This window comes from Arachis hypogaea, chromosome 7 (assembly GCF_003086295.3).
Source record: "Arachis hypogaea cultivar Tifrunner chromosome 7, arahy.Tifrunner.gnm2.J5K5, whole genome shotgun sequence".
In the NCBI taxonomy this organism is placed as follows: domain Eukaryota; kingdom Viridiplantae; phylum Streptophyta; class Magnoliopsida; order Fabales; family Fabaceae; genus Arachis; species Arachis hypogaea.
In genome coordinates, this window is record NC_092042.1 from 40656354 (window position 1) to 40671786 (window position 15433).

At 37.4% G+C, this 15433-nt stretch overlaps 1 non-coding gene across 1 annotated transcript; it reads left to right on the forward strand.

Annotated features, from left to right (window-relative positions):
- Positions 1–903: 903 nt before the first annotated feature.
- Positions 904–1010, forward strand: LOC112704843 (small nucleolar RNA R71). The gene has a single exon (XR_003155444.1). It is a non-coding gene; the product is annotated as a small nucleolar RNA R71 (small nucleolar RNA).
- The last annotated feature ends 14423 nt before the right edge of the window (positions 1011–15433 follow it).

Below are 15433 nucleotides of genomic sequence, written 5' to 3' on the forward strand. Positions count from 1 at the left end.
AATGGGATCTCTATAGTCTCTATATGAGCCTCAGATTCCCTTGGGTCTTCAATAGGGAACTCCTTCTTGCTTGAGGGACGTCCCATGAGGTCTTCCTCATTGGGATTCACGTCCTCTCCTTCCTCTCTAGGTTTGACCATATTGATTATATCAATGGCCTTGCACTCTCTCTTTGGATTTTCTTCAGTATTGCTTGGGAGAGTACTAGGAGGAGTTTCAGTGAATTCTTTACTCAGCTGGCCCACTTATGCCTCCAGATTTCTGATGGAGGACCTTGTTTCACTCATGAAACTTAAAGTGGCTTTAGACAGATCAGAGACTAAATTTGCTAAGTTAGAGGTACTCTGTTCATAATTCTCTGTCTGTTGCTGAGAAGATGATGGATAAGGCTTGATATTGCTGAGCCTATTTCTTCCACCATTATTAAAGCCTTGTTGAGGCTTTTGTTGATCCTTCCATGAGAAATTTGGATGATTTCTCCATGATGAATTATAGGTGTTTCCATAAGGTTTACCCATATAATTTACCTCTGCTATTCCAGGGTTCTCAGGATCATAAGCTTCTTCTTCAGAAGGTGCCTCTTTAGTACTTTTGGATGCATTTTGCCATCCATTCAGACTTTGAGAAATCATGTTGACTTGCTAAGTCAACATTTTGTTCTGTGCCAAAATGGCATTCAGAGCATCAATTTCAAGAACTCGCTTCCTTTGAGGTGTCCCATTATTCACAGAATTCCTCTCAGAAGTGTACATGAACTGGTTATTTTCAACCATGTCAATAAGTTCTTGAGCTTTTGCAGGCGTTTTCTTTAAGTGAATGGATCCACCTGTAGAATGGTCCAATGACATCTTAGAGAACTCAGATAGACCATAGTAGAATATAACTATCATGGTCCATTCTGAAAACATATTAGAAGGACATCTTTTGGTCATCTGTTTGTATCTTTCCCAAGCTTTATAGAGGGATTCACCATCTTTTTGTTTAAAGGTCTGAACATCCACTCTAAGCCTGCTGAGCTTTTGAGGAGGAAAGAACTTAGCCAAGAAGGCCGTGACCAGCTTATTCCAAGAATCCAGGCTATCTTTAGGTTGAGAGTCCAACCATGTTCTAGCTCTGTCTCTTACAGCAAAAGGGAAAAGCATGAGCCTGTAGGCTTCAGGAGCTACTCTATTAGTCTTAACAGTCTCACAGATCTGCAAGAACTTAGTTAAGAACTGGTAGGGATATTCTGATGGAAGTCCATGAAACTTGCAGTTTTGTTGCATTAGAGCAACTAGTTGAGGTTTCAGCTCAAAATTGTTTACTCCAATGGCAGGGATTGAGATGCTTCTTCCATCAATCTTGGAAGTAGGTGTAGTATAATCACCAAGCATCCTCCTTGCATTATTATTGTTAGGTTTGGCTGCCATCTCCTTCTCTTGTTCGAAAATTTCAATAAGGTTGTCTCTGGATTGTTGTAATTTGGCTTATCTTAGTTTCCTCTTCAGAGTCCTTTCAGGTTCAGGGTCAGCTTCAACAAGAATGCCTTTTTCCTTGTTCCTGCTCATATGAAAGAGAAGAGAACAGAAAAAGAAGAGGAATCCTCTATGTCACAGTATAGAGATTCCTTTATGTTAGTAGAAGAAGAAAGGGAATAAGAGTGAAAAAGAATGAATAATCCAAACACAAGGGTGAGGATAGGGGCAGTGATTTGAGATGAAGAGAAGTGTTAGTAATTGAATAAATAAATAGAATAAGATGAGAGAAAGAAGTTTTCAAAAATAATTTTTGAAAAGGAGTTAATGATTTTCGAAAATTAAAGGGGGAATAAAATTAAAATTAAAATTTAAAACAATTAATTAATTAAAAAGAATTTTTGAAAAAGAGGGAGGTATTTTCAAAAATTAGAGAGAGAAGAGTAGTTAAGTGGTTTTGAAAATGATAAGAAACAAACAAAAAGTTAAATAGTTAGTTTGAAAAAGATTTGAAAATCAAATTTGAAAAGGTAAGAAGATAAGAAGTTAGAAAAGATATTTTAAAATCAAATTTTTTTAAAAAAAGATAAAATTTAAAAAAAGATATGATATAAAAGATAAGATAAAAAGATATGATTAAAATTAAAATTGATTACTTTACTAACAAGAAACTAAAAGATAAGATTCTAGAATTTAAAGATTGAACCTTTCTTAACAAGAAAGTAACAAACTTCAAATTTTTGAATCAATCACATTACTTATTAGTTAAGTTTCGAAAATTTGAAATAAAATAAGAAAAAGATTTTGAAAAATAGTTTTAAATTTTCGAAAATCATAAGATAAAAATAAAAGAGATTTGATTTTTTTTTTTTTTTGAAGAAGAAGAAGATTTTGAAAAGATAAGATTTTTAAAATTAAAAATTTGACTTGACTTACAAGAAATAACTAATTTAAAAGATTTGACTAAGTCAACTCAAATTTTCGAAATTTTGAGAGAAAAAGGAAAAGATATATGAATATGCATGCATGAAGAACACCATGAATGCATGAATTTTTCGAAAAAATGCAAGAACAATATGAATATGCAATTGACACCAAACTTAAAACATGACCCAAGACTCAAACAAGAATCACAAAATATTTTTGGTTTTTTTTATTTTATGATTTTTATTTTATTTTTCGAAAAATATATAGGAAAAATAAAATAAGAAATTCAAAATTTCTAAGAATAATTCCAGGAATCTTTCAATGTTAGCCTAAAGCTCCAATCCAAGGGTTGGGCATGGCTTAATAGCCAGCCAGCTTTAGGATATAAAGCAGGCATACAACAGCTGATATTTCAATTAACTTGCCTCTATGATGATGGTTGGAAACCTCAGTCTAAAAGAATTTGGACATGGCTTTACAGCCAACCAGCCTTCAACATGTTACTATGAAACTCTAGAATTCATTCTTAAAAATTTTGGAATAATTTTCGAAAACAAAGGGAAAAATTTTGAAAAATATTTTTGAAAACTATTTGAAAAGAAAATAAAAAAAAAAGAAAATTACCTAATCTGAGCAACAAGATGAACCGTAAGTTGTCCAAACTCGAACAATCCCCGGCAATGGCGCCAAAAACTTGGTGCACGAAATTGTGATCATCAACAATGGCTCCAAAGACTTGGTACTCTCAAATATAAATCACACTTTGTCACAACTCCGCACAACTAACCAGCAAGTGTACTGGGTCGTCCAAGTAATAAACCTTACGTGAGTAAGGGTCGATCCTACAGAGATTGTTGGTATGAAGCAAGCTATGGACATCTTGTAAATCTCAGTCAGGCGGATAAAAAATGGTTATGAGTTTTCGAATATTAATAATAGATAAACAGAAAGTAAAAATAGAGTTACTCATGTAATTCAATGGTGGGAATTTCAGATAAGTGCATGGAGGTGCTGTGTTCCTTCTGAATATCTGCTTTCCTACTGCTTTTATCCAATCTTTGTCACTCCTTTCTATGGCAAGCTGTACGTAGGGCATCACCATTGTCAATGGCTACATCCCATCCTCTCAGTGAAAATGGTCCAAATGCTCTGTCACAGCACGGCTAATCATCTGTCGGTTCTCGATCATGTCGGAATAGAATCCCTTGATTCTTTTGTGTTTGTCATCACGCCCAACAATCGCGAGTTTGAAGCTCGTCACAGTCATTCAATCCCAGAATCCTACTCGGAATACCCAGACAAGGTTTAGACTTTCCAGATTCTCATGAATGCCGCCATCAATTCTAGCTTATACCTCGAAGACTCTGATCTCACGGAATGGAAGGCTCGGTGGTCAGGCGAGGGGCACCCATGCGTCGTGTATCAGGAATCCAAGAGATACGCATCCTAGCTCTCGCTTGTTTAACGGAAGTGGTTGTCAGGCACGCGTTCATAAGGATGGATGATGATGAGTGTCACGGATCATCACATCCATCAGGTTGAAGTATGGATGGCATCTTAGAACGGGAATAAATCGAATTTAGTAGAAAATAGTAGTAATTGCATTAAAACTTGAGGTACAGCAGAGCTCCACACCCTTAATCTATGGTGTGTAGAAACTCCACCGTTGAAAATACATAAGTGATGAAGGTTCAGGCATAGCCGAATGGCCAGCCCCAAAACGTGATCAATAGTCTCCTAAGAGGAATAATAAAATAAAACTGAGACCAAAGATATCTAATACAATACTAAAATATCTTATTTATACTAGACTAGCTACTAGGATTTACAGAAATAAGTAATTGATACAGAAATCCACTTCCGGGGCCCACTTGGTGTGTGCTTGGGCTGAGCTTGAGCTTTACAGGAGCTGATGCTTCTTTTGGAGTTAAATGCCAAGTTGTAACGTGTTTTTGGTGTTCAACTCTGGTTCGTGACGTGTTTCTGGCGTTTGACTCCAGAATGCAGCATGGAACTGGAATTGAGCGCCAGTTTACATCGTCTAATCTCGAATAAAGTATGGACTATTATATATTTCTGGAAAGCTCTGGATGTCGACTTTCCAACGCCGTTGAGAGCGCGCCATTTGGAGTTTTGTAGCTCTAGAAAATCCATTTTGTGTGCAGGGAGGTCAGAATCCAACAGCATCAGCAGTCCTTTGTCAGCCTTCTTATCAGGGTTTTGCTCAGGTCCCTCAATTTCAGCCAAAAAATACCTGAAATCACAGAAAAACACACAAACTCATAGTAAAGTCCAGAAATGTGAATTTAGCATAAAAACTAATGAAAACATCCCTAAAAGTAGCTCAAACTTACTAAAAACTATATAAAAACAATGCCAAAAAGCGTATAAATTATCCGCTCATCACAACACCAAATTTAAATTGTTGCTTGTCCCCAAGCAACTGAAAATCAAATAGGATAAAAGAAGAGAATATACTATAAATTTCAGAATATCAATGAATATTAATTTAATTAGATGAGCGGGACTTGTAGCTTTTTGCTTCTGAATAGTTTTGGCATCTCACTTTTTCCTTTGAAGTTCAGAGTGATTGGCGTCTCTGGGAACTCAGAATTTCGGATAGTGTTATTGACTTTCCTAGTTAAGCATGTTGATTCTTGAACACAGCTACTCATGAGTCTTGGCTGTGGCCCTAAGCACTTTGTTTTCCAGTATTACCACCGGATACATCAATGCCACAGACACATAACTGGGTGAACCTTTTCAGATTGTGACTCAGCTTTGCTAGAGTCCCCAGTTAGTGGTGTCCAGAGCTCTTAAGCACACTCTTTTGCCTTGGATCACGACTTTAACCACTTAGTCTCAAGCTTTTCACTTGGACCTTCATGACACAAGCACATGGTTAGGGACAGCTTGATTTAGCCGCTTAGGCCTGGATTTTATTTCCTTGGGCCCTCCTATCCATTGATGCTCAAAGCCTTGGATCCTTTTTACCCTTGCCTTTTAGTTTTAAGGGCTATTGGCTTTTTCTACTGCTCCTTCTTTTTCTTTCTATTTTTTTTTCGCCACTTTTTTTTTCGCAAGCTTCCTTTTTCACTGCTTTTTCTTGCTTCAAGAATCAATTTCATGATTTTTCAGATCATCAATAACATTTCTCTTTGTTCATCATTCTTTCAAGAGCCAACAATTTTAACACTCATAAACAACAAGATCAAAAATATGCACTGTTCAAGCATTCATTCAGAAAATAAAAAGTATTGCCACCACATCAATATAATTAAATTAAATTCAAGGATAAATTCGAAATTCATGTACTTCTTGTTCTTTTGAATTAAAACATTTTTCATTTAAGAGAGGTGAAGGATTAATGGATTTTATTCATAGCTTTAAGGCATGGTTACATACTAATGATCATGAAGTAGAGACACAAAACATAGATAAACACAACATTAAAAACCGAAAACAGAAAGAAATAAAGAACAAGGAATGAATCCACCTGAGTGAGGGTGGCGCCTTCTTGAAGGTTCAATGGTGCTTTTTGAGCTCCTCTATGTCTCTTCCTTGCTTCTGTTGAATGATTCCTAGTAATTTTGGTGTTTCTACCCTTAGTTGCTTCCAATATTTGTGTGGAGGATAACTTATTCCCTGAGGTATCTCAGGGATCTCTTGATTTGCAGCCACATGTTCTACCACTGAGCTATGATGGCTTATAGTCTTTCCATCTCCCAAGACTCAGAGGTGGAAGCTTTTGTCTTCCCTTTGAGGTTTCTCTGGCCTTAGGTGCCATTAATGGTAATGGAAAAGCAAAAAAGCTATGCTTTTAGCACACCAAACTTAAAATATTACTCGCCCTCGAGCAAGAGAAGAAAGAAGAGAGGAAGTAGAAGAAGAAGAAAATGGAGGTGAGTGAGGGGAGATGGATTCGGCTATATGGGTGGGATTGGGTGGGAAAGAGAAGTTGAATTGTAAAGGTAGGTGGGGTGTATGGGGAAGAGTGGATAGATGTAGGTGGTGAATGAAAAATAGAAGGAATGACCATGAATGGAAAGAGAGAGGGCGAGGTAGGTGGGGATCCTGTGAGGTCCACAGATCCTGAGGTGAAAAGAAATACCATTCCTTCACCAAATAGGCATGTAAAATGCCTTCGTGCATCATTCTGGCGTTCAAAAGCCCATTGGTGCACGTTCTGGGCGTTCAACGCCCATGTAATGCATGTTTCTGGCGTTGAACGCCAGTTTCATGCTTGTTGCTGGCGTTCAGCGCCAGCTTGTCTCCTCCAGGCACATTCCTGGCGTTCAGCGCCAGGATGTTGCTTGTTTCTGGCATTCAGTGCTAGAATGGTGCTCTGTTCTGGCGTTGAACGCCGGCCAGATGCACCTTACTGGCGTTGAATGCCAGCCTGTGCGTCCTCCAGGGTGAAAAATTTTTTTTCTTCTGTTTTTGACTCTGTTTTTAATTTTTTTGATTTTTTCGTGATTCCTCATGATCATGTACCTAATAAAACACAAAATAACAATAGAACAAAATAAAATAAAAATTAGATAAATAAAATTGGGTTGCCTCCCAACAAGCGCTTCTTTAATGTCAATAGCTTGACAGTGGCTCTCATGGAGCCACAAGGTGATCAGGTCAATGTTAGTGTAGTCCCAACACCAAACTTAGAGTTTGGATATGGGGTCTTAACACCAAACTTAGAGTTTGGTTGTGGCCTCACAACACCAAACTTAGAGTTTGACTGTGTGGGTTCTTCTTGACTCTGAACTGAGAGAAGCTCTTCCTGCTTACTCTCTTTTGTCACAGAGGGGTGGCCATGTGCCTTAAATACAAGGTAGTCCCCATTCAATTGAAGGACTAATTCACCTCTGTTGACATCTATCACAGCTCCTGCTGTGGCTAGGAAAGGTCTTCCAAGGATGATGCAATCATCCTTTTCCTTCCTAGTGTCTAAGATTATGAAATCAGCAGGGATGTAAAGGCCTTCAACCTTTACTAGCACGTCCTCTACTATTCCATAAGCTTGTCTCACTGACTTATCTGCCAATTGCAATGAGAACAAGGCAGGTTGTACCTCAATGATCCCCAGCTTCTCCATTACAGAGAGTGGCATAAGATTTATCCCTGACCCCAGATCACATAGAGCTTTTTCGAAGCTCATGGTGCCTATGGTGCAAGGTATTAAGAACTTGCCAGGATCTTGTTTCTTTTGAGGTAGAGTTTTCTGAATCCAAGTATCCAATTCATTAATGAGCAAGGGAGATTCACTTTCCCAAGTCTCATTACCAAACAACTTGGCATTCAGCTTCATGATAGCTCCTAAATATTGAGCAACTTGCTCTCCAGTCACATCTTCATCCTCTTCAGAGGAAGAATAGTCTTCAGAGCGCATGAATGGCAGAAGGAGATTTAATGGAATCTCTATGGTCTCTATATGAGCCTCAGATTCCTCTGGATCCTTGTTAGGAAACTCCTTCTTGCTTGAGGGACGTCCCAGGAGGTCTTCCTCACTAGGATTTTCGTCCTCCTCCTCCCTTGTGCATTCGGCCACATTGATCACATCAATGGCCTTGCACTCTCCTTTTGGATTTTCTTCTGTATTGCTTGGGAGAATACTAGGAGGAGTTTCAATGACTTTCTTACTCAGCTGGCCCACTTGTGCCTCCAAATTTCTGATGGAGGATCTTGTTTCATTCATGAAACTGAAAGTGGCCTTTGACAGATCAGAGACAATATTGGTTAAATTAGAAGTGTTTTGTTCTGAATTCTCTATCTGTTGCTGAGAAGATGATGGATATGGCTTACTATTGCTCAGCCTAATGCGTCCACCATTGTTAAAGCCTTGTTGAGGCTTCTGTTGATCCTTCCAGGAGAAATTTGGATGATTTCTCCATGATGGGTTATAGGTGTTTCCATACCCATGTAATTAACCTCTGCCATGGCAGGGTTCTCAGGATCATAAGCTTCTTCAGAAGCTACCTCTCTAGTATTGTTGGATGCATGTTGCAATCCATTCAGATTTTGAGAGATTATGTTGACCTGTTGAGTCAACATTTTGTTCTGAGCCAATATGGCATTCAGAGCATCAATTTCAAGAACTTCTTTCTTCTGAGGTATCCCATTATTCACGGAATTCCTCTCAGAGGTGTACATGAACTGGTTATTTGCAACCATGTCAATGAGTTCTTGAGCCTCTTCAGGCGTTTTCTTCAGGTGAATAGATCCACCTGCAGAATGGTCCAATGACATTTTTGAAAATTCAGAGAGACCATAATAGAATATATCTAATAGGGTCCATTCTGAAAACATGTCAGATGGACATCTTTTGGTCAACTGCTTATATCTTTCCCAAGCTTCATAGAGGGATTCACCATCTTTTTGCTTGAAGGTTTGAACATCCACTCTCAGCTTGCTCAGCTTTTGAGGAGGAAAGAATTTATCTAAGAAAGCAGTGACCAGCTTATCCCAAGAATCCAGGCTATCCTTAGGTTGTGAATCCAACCATATTCTAGCTCTGTCTCTTACAGCAAAAGGGAAAAGCATGAGTCTGTAGACTTCAGGATCAATTCCATTTGTCTTTACAGTCTCACAGATATGCAAGAACTCAGTTAAGAACTGATAAGGATCTTCAGATGGAAGTCCATAAAACTTGCAGTTTTGTTGCATTAATGCAACTAGTTGAGGCTTAAGCTCAAAGTTATTGGCTCCAATGGCAGGAATAGAGATGCTTCTTCCATCAAACTTGGATGTTGGCTTTGTGAAGTCACCAAGCATTCTCCTTGCATTATTATTATTATTTTTGGCTGCCATGTCCTTCTCTTGTTCGAAAATTTCTGAAAGGTTATTTCTGGATTGTTGTAATTTAGCTTCTCTTAATTTTCTCTTCAGAGTCCTTTCAGGTTCTGGATCAACTTCAACAAGAGTGCCTTTTTCCCTGTTCCTGCTCATATGAAAGAGAAGAAAACAAGAAAAGAAAGAGGAATCCTCTATGTCACAGTATAGAGAGTCCCTTATGTTAGTAGAAGAAGAAAGGGGTTAGAAGAATGGAGATGGGGATTCGGATTTTTGGATGAAGAGAGGTGAAGAGAAGTGTTAGTAATTAAATAATTAAATAGAATAAGAAAGGAGAGGGAGAATTTCGAAAATAATTTTGAAAAAGGGGTTAGTAATTTTCGAAAATTAAAGATAAGATAAGATTAGAATTAAAATTTAAAACAGTTAATTAATTAAAAAGAAATTTTGAAAAAGGGATGAGATATTTTCGAAAATTAGAGAGGGAGAAGTAGTTAGGTGGTTTTGAAAAAGATAAGAAACAAACAAAAAGTTAGTTAGTTGATTGAAAAAGATATTAAAATCAGATTTTGAAAAAGATAAGAAGATAAGAAGTTAGATAAGATATTTTGAAATCAAATTTTGAAAAAGATAAAATTTGGAAAAAGATAAGATAAAAGATAAAAAGATAAGATAAAAATTTTAATAAAAAGATATTTGAAAAAGATTTAGTTTTTTAAAAAGACTCAACTAACAAGAAACTACAAGATAAGAGTCTAGAACTTAAAGATTGAACCTTTCTTAACAAGAAAGTAACAAACTTCAAATTTTTGAACCAATCACATTAATTGTTAGCTAATTTTCGAAAATTTGATATAAAGATAAGAAAAAGATTTTGAAAATATTTTGAAAAAGATTTTTGAAATTTTCGAAATTTATAAAAAAAATGAAAAAGATATGATTTTTGAAAAAGATTTTGAAAAGATAAGATTTTTAAAATTGAAATTTTGACTTGACTTGTAAGAAACAACTAATTTTAAAAATTTTTGACCAAGTCAACCCAAAATTTCGAAAATTTGGAGGAAAATAAGGAAAAGATATTTTTTTGATTTTTTTTGAATTTTTAATTATGAAAGAGAAAAACAACAAAAATATGCAATGCATGAAATTTTTAGATCAAAACAATGAATGTATGCAAGAATGCTATGAATGTCAAGCTGAACACCAAGAACACTTTGAAGATCATGATGAACATCAAGAACATAATTTTGAAAAATTTTTGATGCAAAGAAAACATGCAAGACACCAAACTTAGAAATCTTTAATGTATGGACTCTAACAAACAAAAGATGCATATGAAAAACAACAAACAACACAAAACAAGAAAACATCAAGATCAAACAAGAGGACTTATCAAGAACAACTTGAAGATCATGAAGAACACTATGAATGCATGGGATTTTCGAAAAATGCAAGAAAAATTTTAAAGCATGCAATTGACACCAAACTTAAAAATTAACACAAGACTCAAACAAGAAACACAAAATATTTTTGATTTTTATGATTTTCTAATTTTTTTTTGTATTTTTATTTTAATTTTTTTAGAAAAACATGGTTAGAAAAAACGAAAAAGAAAAGAAAAATTTTGAAAAAGATTTTTGAAAAGAAAATTACCTAATCTGAGCAACAAGATGAACCGTCAGTTGTCCATACTCGAACAATCCCCGGCAACGGCGCCAAAAACTTGGTGGACGAAATTGTGATCATCAATATTGGCTCTTTAGCATGTACACAAAAACTATTGTGGCTCTTGGTTAAATTCACAACTCCGTTCAACTAACCAGCAAGTGTACTGGGTCGTCCAAGTAATAAACCTTACGTGAGTAAGGGTCGATCCCACAGAGATTGTTGGTATGAAGCAAGCTATAGTCGCCTTGTAAATCTCAGTTAGGTAGATTAAAATAGTTTATGGGTTTAGAAAATAAAAATAAGAAAATAGAAATAATAAACGGATAGAAGACTTATGTAGATTCATTGGTGAGAATTTCAGATAAGCGAATGGAGATGCTGTATGGCTCAAGGACGCCTGCTCTCCTACTGCTTCTATTCAATCCTTCTTACTCCTTTCCATGGCAAGCTTTGTATAGGGGTTCACCATCAGCTGTGGCTACTTTCAATCCTCTCGGGAAAATGATCCTATGCGGTTGTCAGTCGCACGGCTAATCGTCTGGAGGCATCACCCATGGTTGATGGCTACATCCCATCCTCGCAGTGAAAACTAATGCTCACGCACTCTGTCACAGTACGGCTAATCACTGGTTGGTTCCCGCTCCTACTGGAATAGAATCCCTTGATTCTTTTGCGTCTGTCACTAACGCCCAGCAGGTTGCAAGTTTGAAGCACGTCACAGTCATCCATTACCGGAATCCTACTCGGAATACCACAGACAAGGTTAGACTTTCCGGATTCCCAGGATCCTACTCGGAATACCACAGACAAGGTGAGACTTTCCGGATCCTCATAAATGCCGCCATCTATCTAGCTTATACCACGAAGATTCTGTTGGGGAATCTAAGAGATACGCATTCAAGCTCTGTTGCATGTAGAACGGAAGTGGTTGTCAATCACGCGCGTTCATAAGTGAGAATGATAATGAGGGTTACTTATCATCACATTCATCATGTTCTTGGGTGCGAAGGAATATCTTGGAATAAGAATAAGAGAGATTTGAATAAAAGAAAATAGAACTTCATTAATACTTGAGGTACAGCAGAGCTCCACACCCTTAATCTATGGTGTGCAGAAACTCCACCGTTGAAAATACATAAGCAAAGGGTTCAGGCATGGCCGAATGGCCAGCCCCCCTAAACGTGATCAATGATCTCCTAAGATGAAGAATAAAACAAAACTGAGACCAAAGATGAAACGTGGTCAAAAAGACATCTAATACAATAGTTAAATGTTCTATATATACTTAGATTAGCTCCTAGGGTTTACATGAGTAAGTAATTGATGCATAAATCCACTTCCGGGGCCCACTTGGTGTATGCTTGGGCTGAGCTTGATTAATCCACGAGCTGAGGCATTTCCTGGAGTTGAACTCCGAGTTATGACGTGTTTTGGGCGTTCAACTCCGGATCATGACGTTTTTCTGGCGTTTAACTCCAGACAGCAGCGTGTACTTGGCGTTCAACGCCAAGTTACGTCGTCAATCTCCGAATAAAGTATGGACTATTAAATATTTCTGGAAAGCTCTGGATGTCTACTTTCTAACGCCGTTGAGAGCGCGCCATTTGGAGTTCTGTAGCTCCAGAAAATCCATTTCGAGTGCAGGGAGGTCAGATTCCAACAGCATCAGCAGTCCTTTTGTCAGCCTTCTTCAGAGTTTTGCTCAAGTCCCTCAATTTCAGCCAGAATTTACCTGAAATCACAGAAAAACACACAAACTCATAGTAAAGTCCAGAAATGTGAATTTAACATAAAAACTAATGAAAACATCCCTAAAAGTAGCTCAAACTTACTAAAAACTATATAAAAACAATGCCAAAAAGCGTATAAATTATCCGCTCATCATAAGCCCATCACCAAGAAGAGGATGGAGCAAGCAAGAGAGATCCTCCACGGATCTCAAGAGATGCATGAGGAAGCTCATCATCAAGAAATCCCTGAGATGCCTCAAGGGATGCACTTTCCTCCCAACAACTATTGGGAACAACTCAACACTTCCTTAGAAGATTTGAGCCACAATGTGGAACAATTAAGGGTGGAACATCATGAGCATTCCATCATTCTCGATGAAATAAGAGAAGATCAAAGAGCAATGATGGAGGAGCAACAAAGGCAAGGAAGGGACATAGAAGATCTTAAGGACATTGTTGGTCCTTCAAGAAGAAGACGCCACTAAGGTGGATTCATTCCTTGTTCTTATTTCTTTCTGCTTTTCGTTTTTTTTTATATGTTGAGTTTATCTATGTTTTGTGTCTCTACTTCATGATCATTAGTATGTAGTAACCATGTCTTAAAGCTATGAATAAAATCCATTAATCCTTCACCTCTCTTAAATAAAATATGCTTTAATTCAAAAGAACAAGAAGTACATGGATTTTGAAATTATCCTTGAATTTAATTTAATTATATTGATGTGGTGACAATACTTTTTGTCTTCTGAATGAATGATTGAACAGTGCATATGTCTTTTGATATTATTGTTTATGAATGTTAAAACTGTTGGCTCTTGAATGAATGATGAACAAAGAGAAATGTTATTGATAATCTGAAAAATCATGAAATTGATTCTTGAAGCAAGAAAAAGCAGTGAAAAAAAGCAAAAGCTTGCGAAAAAAAAAAATAATAATTGGCGAAAAAAATAAAAGAAAAAGAAAAAGCAAGCAGAAAAAGCCAATAGCCCTTAAAACCAAAAGGCAAGGGTAAAAAGGATCCAAGGCTTTGAGCATCAATGGATAGGAAGGCCCAAGGAAATAAAATCCAGGCCTAAGCGGCTAAATCAAGCTGTCCCTAACCATGTGCTTGTGTCATGAAGGTCCAAGTGAAAAGCTTGAGACTGAGTGGTTAAAGTCGTGATCCAAAGCAAAAAGAGTGTGCTTAAGAGCTCTGGACACCTCTAACTGGGGACTCTAGCAAAGCTGAGTCACAATCTGAAAAGGTTCACCCAGTCATGTGTCTGTGGCATTTATGTATCCGGTGGTAATACTGGAAAACAAAGTGCTTAGGGCCACGGCCAAGACTCATAAGTAGCTGTGTTCAAGAATCAACATACTTAACTAGGAGAATCAATAACACTATCCGAAATTCTAAGTTCCTAGAGAAGCCAATCATTCTAAACTTCAAGGGAAAAAGTGAGATGCCAAAACTGTTCAGAAGCAAAAAGCTACAAGTCCTGCTCATCTAATTATAATTAATATTCATTGATATTCTGAAATTTATAGTATATTCTCTTCTTTTTATCCTAATTGATTTTCAGTTGCTTGGGGACAAGCAACAATTTAAGTTTGGTGTTGTGATGAGCGGATAATTTATACGCTTTTCGGATTGTTATTAGGTAGTTTTTAGTAAGTTCAAGCTACTTTTAGGGATATTTTCATTAGTTTTTATGTTAAATTCACATTTCTAGACTTTACTATGAGTTTGTGTGTTTTTCTGTGATTTCAGGTAATTTCTGGCTGAAATTGAGGGACTTGAGCAAAACTCTGAAAAAGGCTGACAAAAGGACTGCTGATGCTGTTGGAATCTGACCTCCCTACACTCGAAATGGATTTTCTGGAGCTACAGAACTCCAAATGGCAGGCTCTCAACGGCGTTGGAAAGTAGACATCTAGAGCTTTCCAGCAATATATAATAGTTCATACTTTATTCGGAAATTGACGACGTAACGTGGCGTTGAACGCCAAGTACATGCTGCTGTCTGGAGTTAAACGCCAGAAACACGTCATGATCCGGAGTTGAACGCCCAAAATACGCTATAACTTGGAGTTCAACTCCAATAAAAGCCTCAGCTCGTGGATAGATCAAGCTCAACCCAAACATACACCAAGTGGGCCCCAAAACTGGATTTATGCATCAATTACTTACTCATGTAAACCCTAGTAGCTAGTCTAGTATAAATAGGATAAGTTACTATTGTATTAGACATCTTTTGATAGTTTAATCTTTGACTGTTCTAGTCTTTGATCATTCGGTCTTTTGATCATTCAGGGGGTTGGCCATTCGGCCATGCCTGAACCTTTCACTTATGTATTTTCAATAGTGGAGTTTCTGCACACCATAGATTAAGGGTGTGGAGCTCTGCTGTACCTCAAGTTTCAATACAATTACTATCACTTTCTATTCAATTCTCTTTTATTCTTATTCCAAGATATACGTTGCACAACACTTTGATGAATGTGATGATCCGTGACACTCATCATCATTCTCACCTATGAACGTGCGTGACTGACAACCACTTCCGTTCTACTCTAGGCCGGGCGCATATCTCTTAGATTCCCCAACAGAATCTTCGTGGTATAAGCTAGATAGATGGCGGCATTCATGGGAATCCGGAAAGTCTAACCTTGTCTGTGGTATTTCGAGTAGGATTCCGGGAATCCGGAAAGTCTAACCTTGTCTGTGGTATTCCGAGTAGGATTCCGGAATTGAATGACTGTGACGAGCTTCAAACTTCTGAAGGCTGGGTGTTAGTGACAGACACAAAAGAATCAATAGATTCTATTCCAACCTGATTGAGAACCGACAGATGATTAGCCGTGCTGTGACAGATCATTTGGACCATT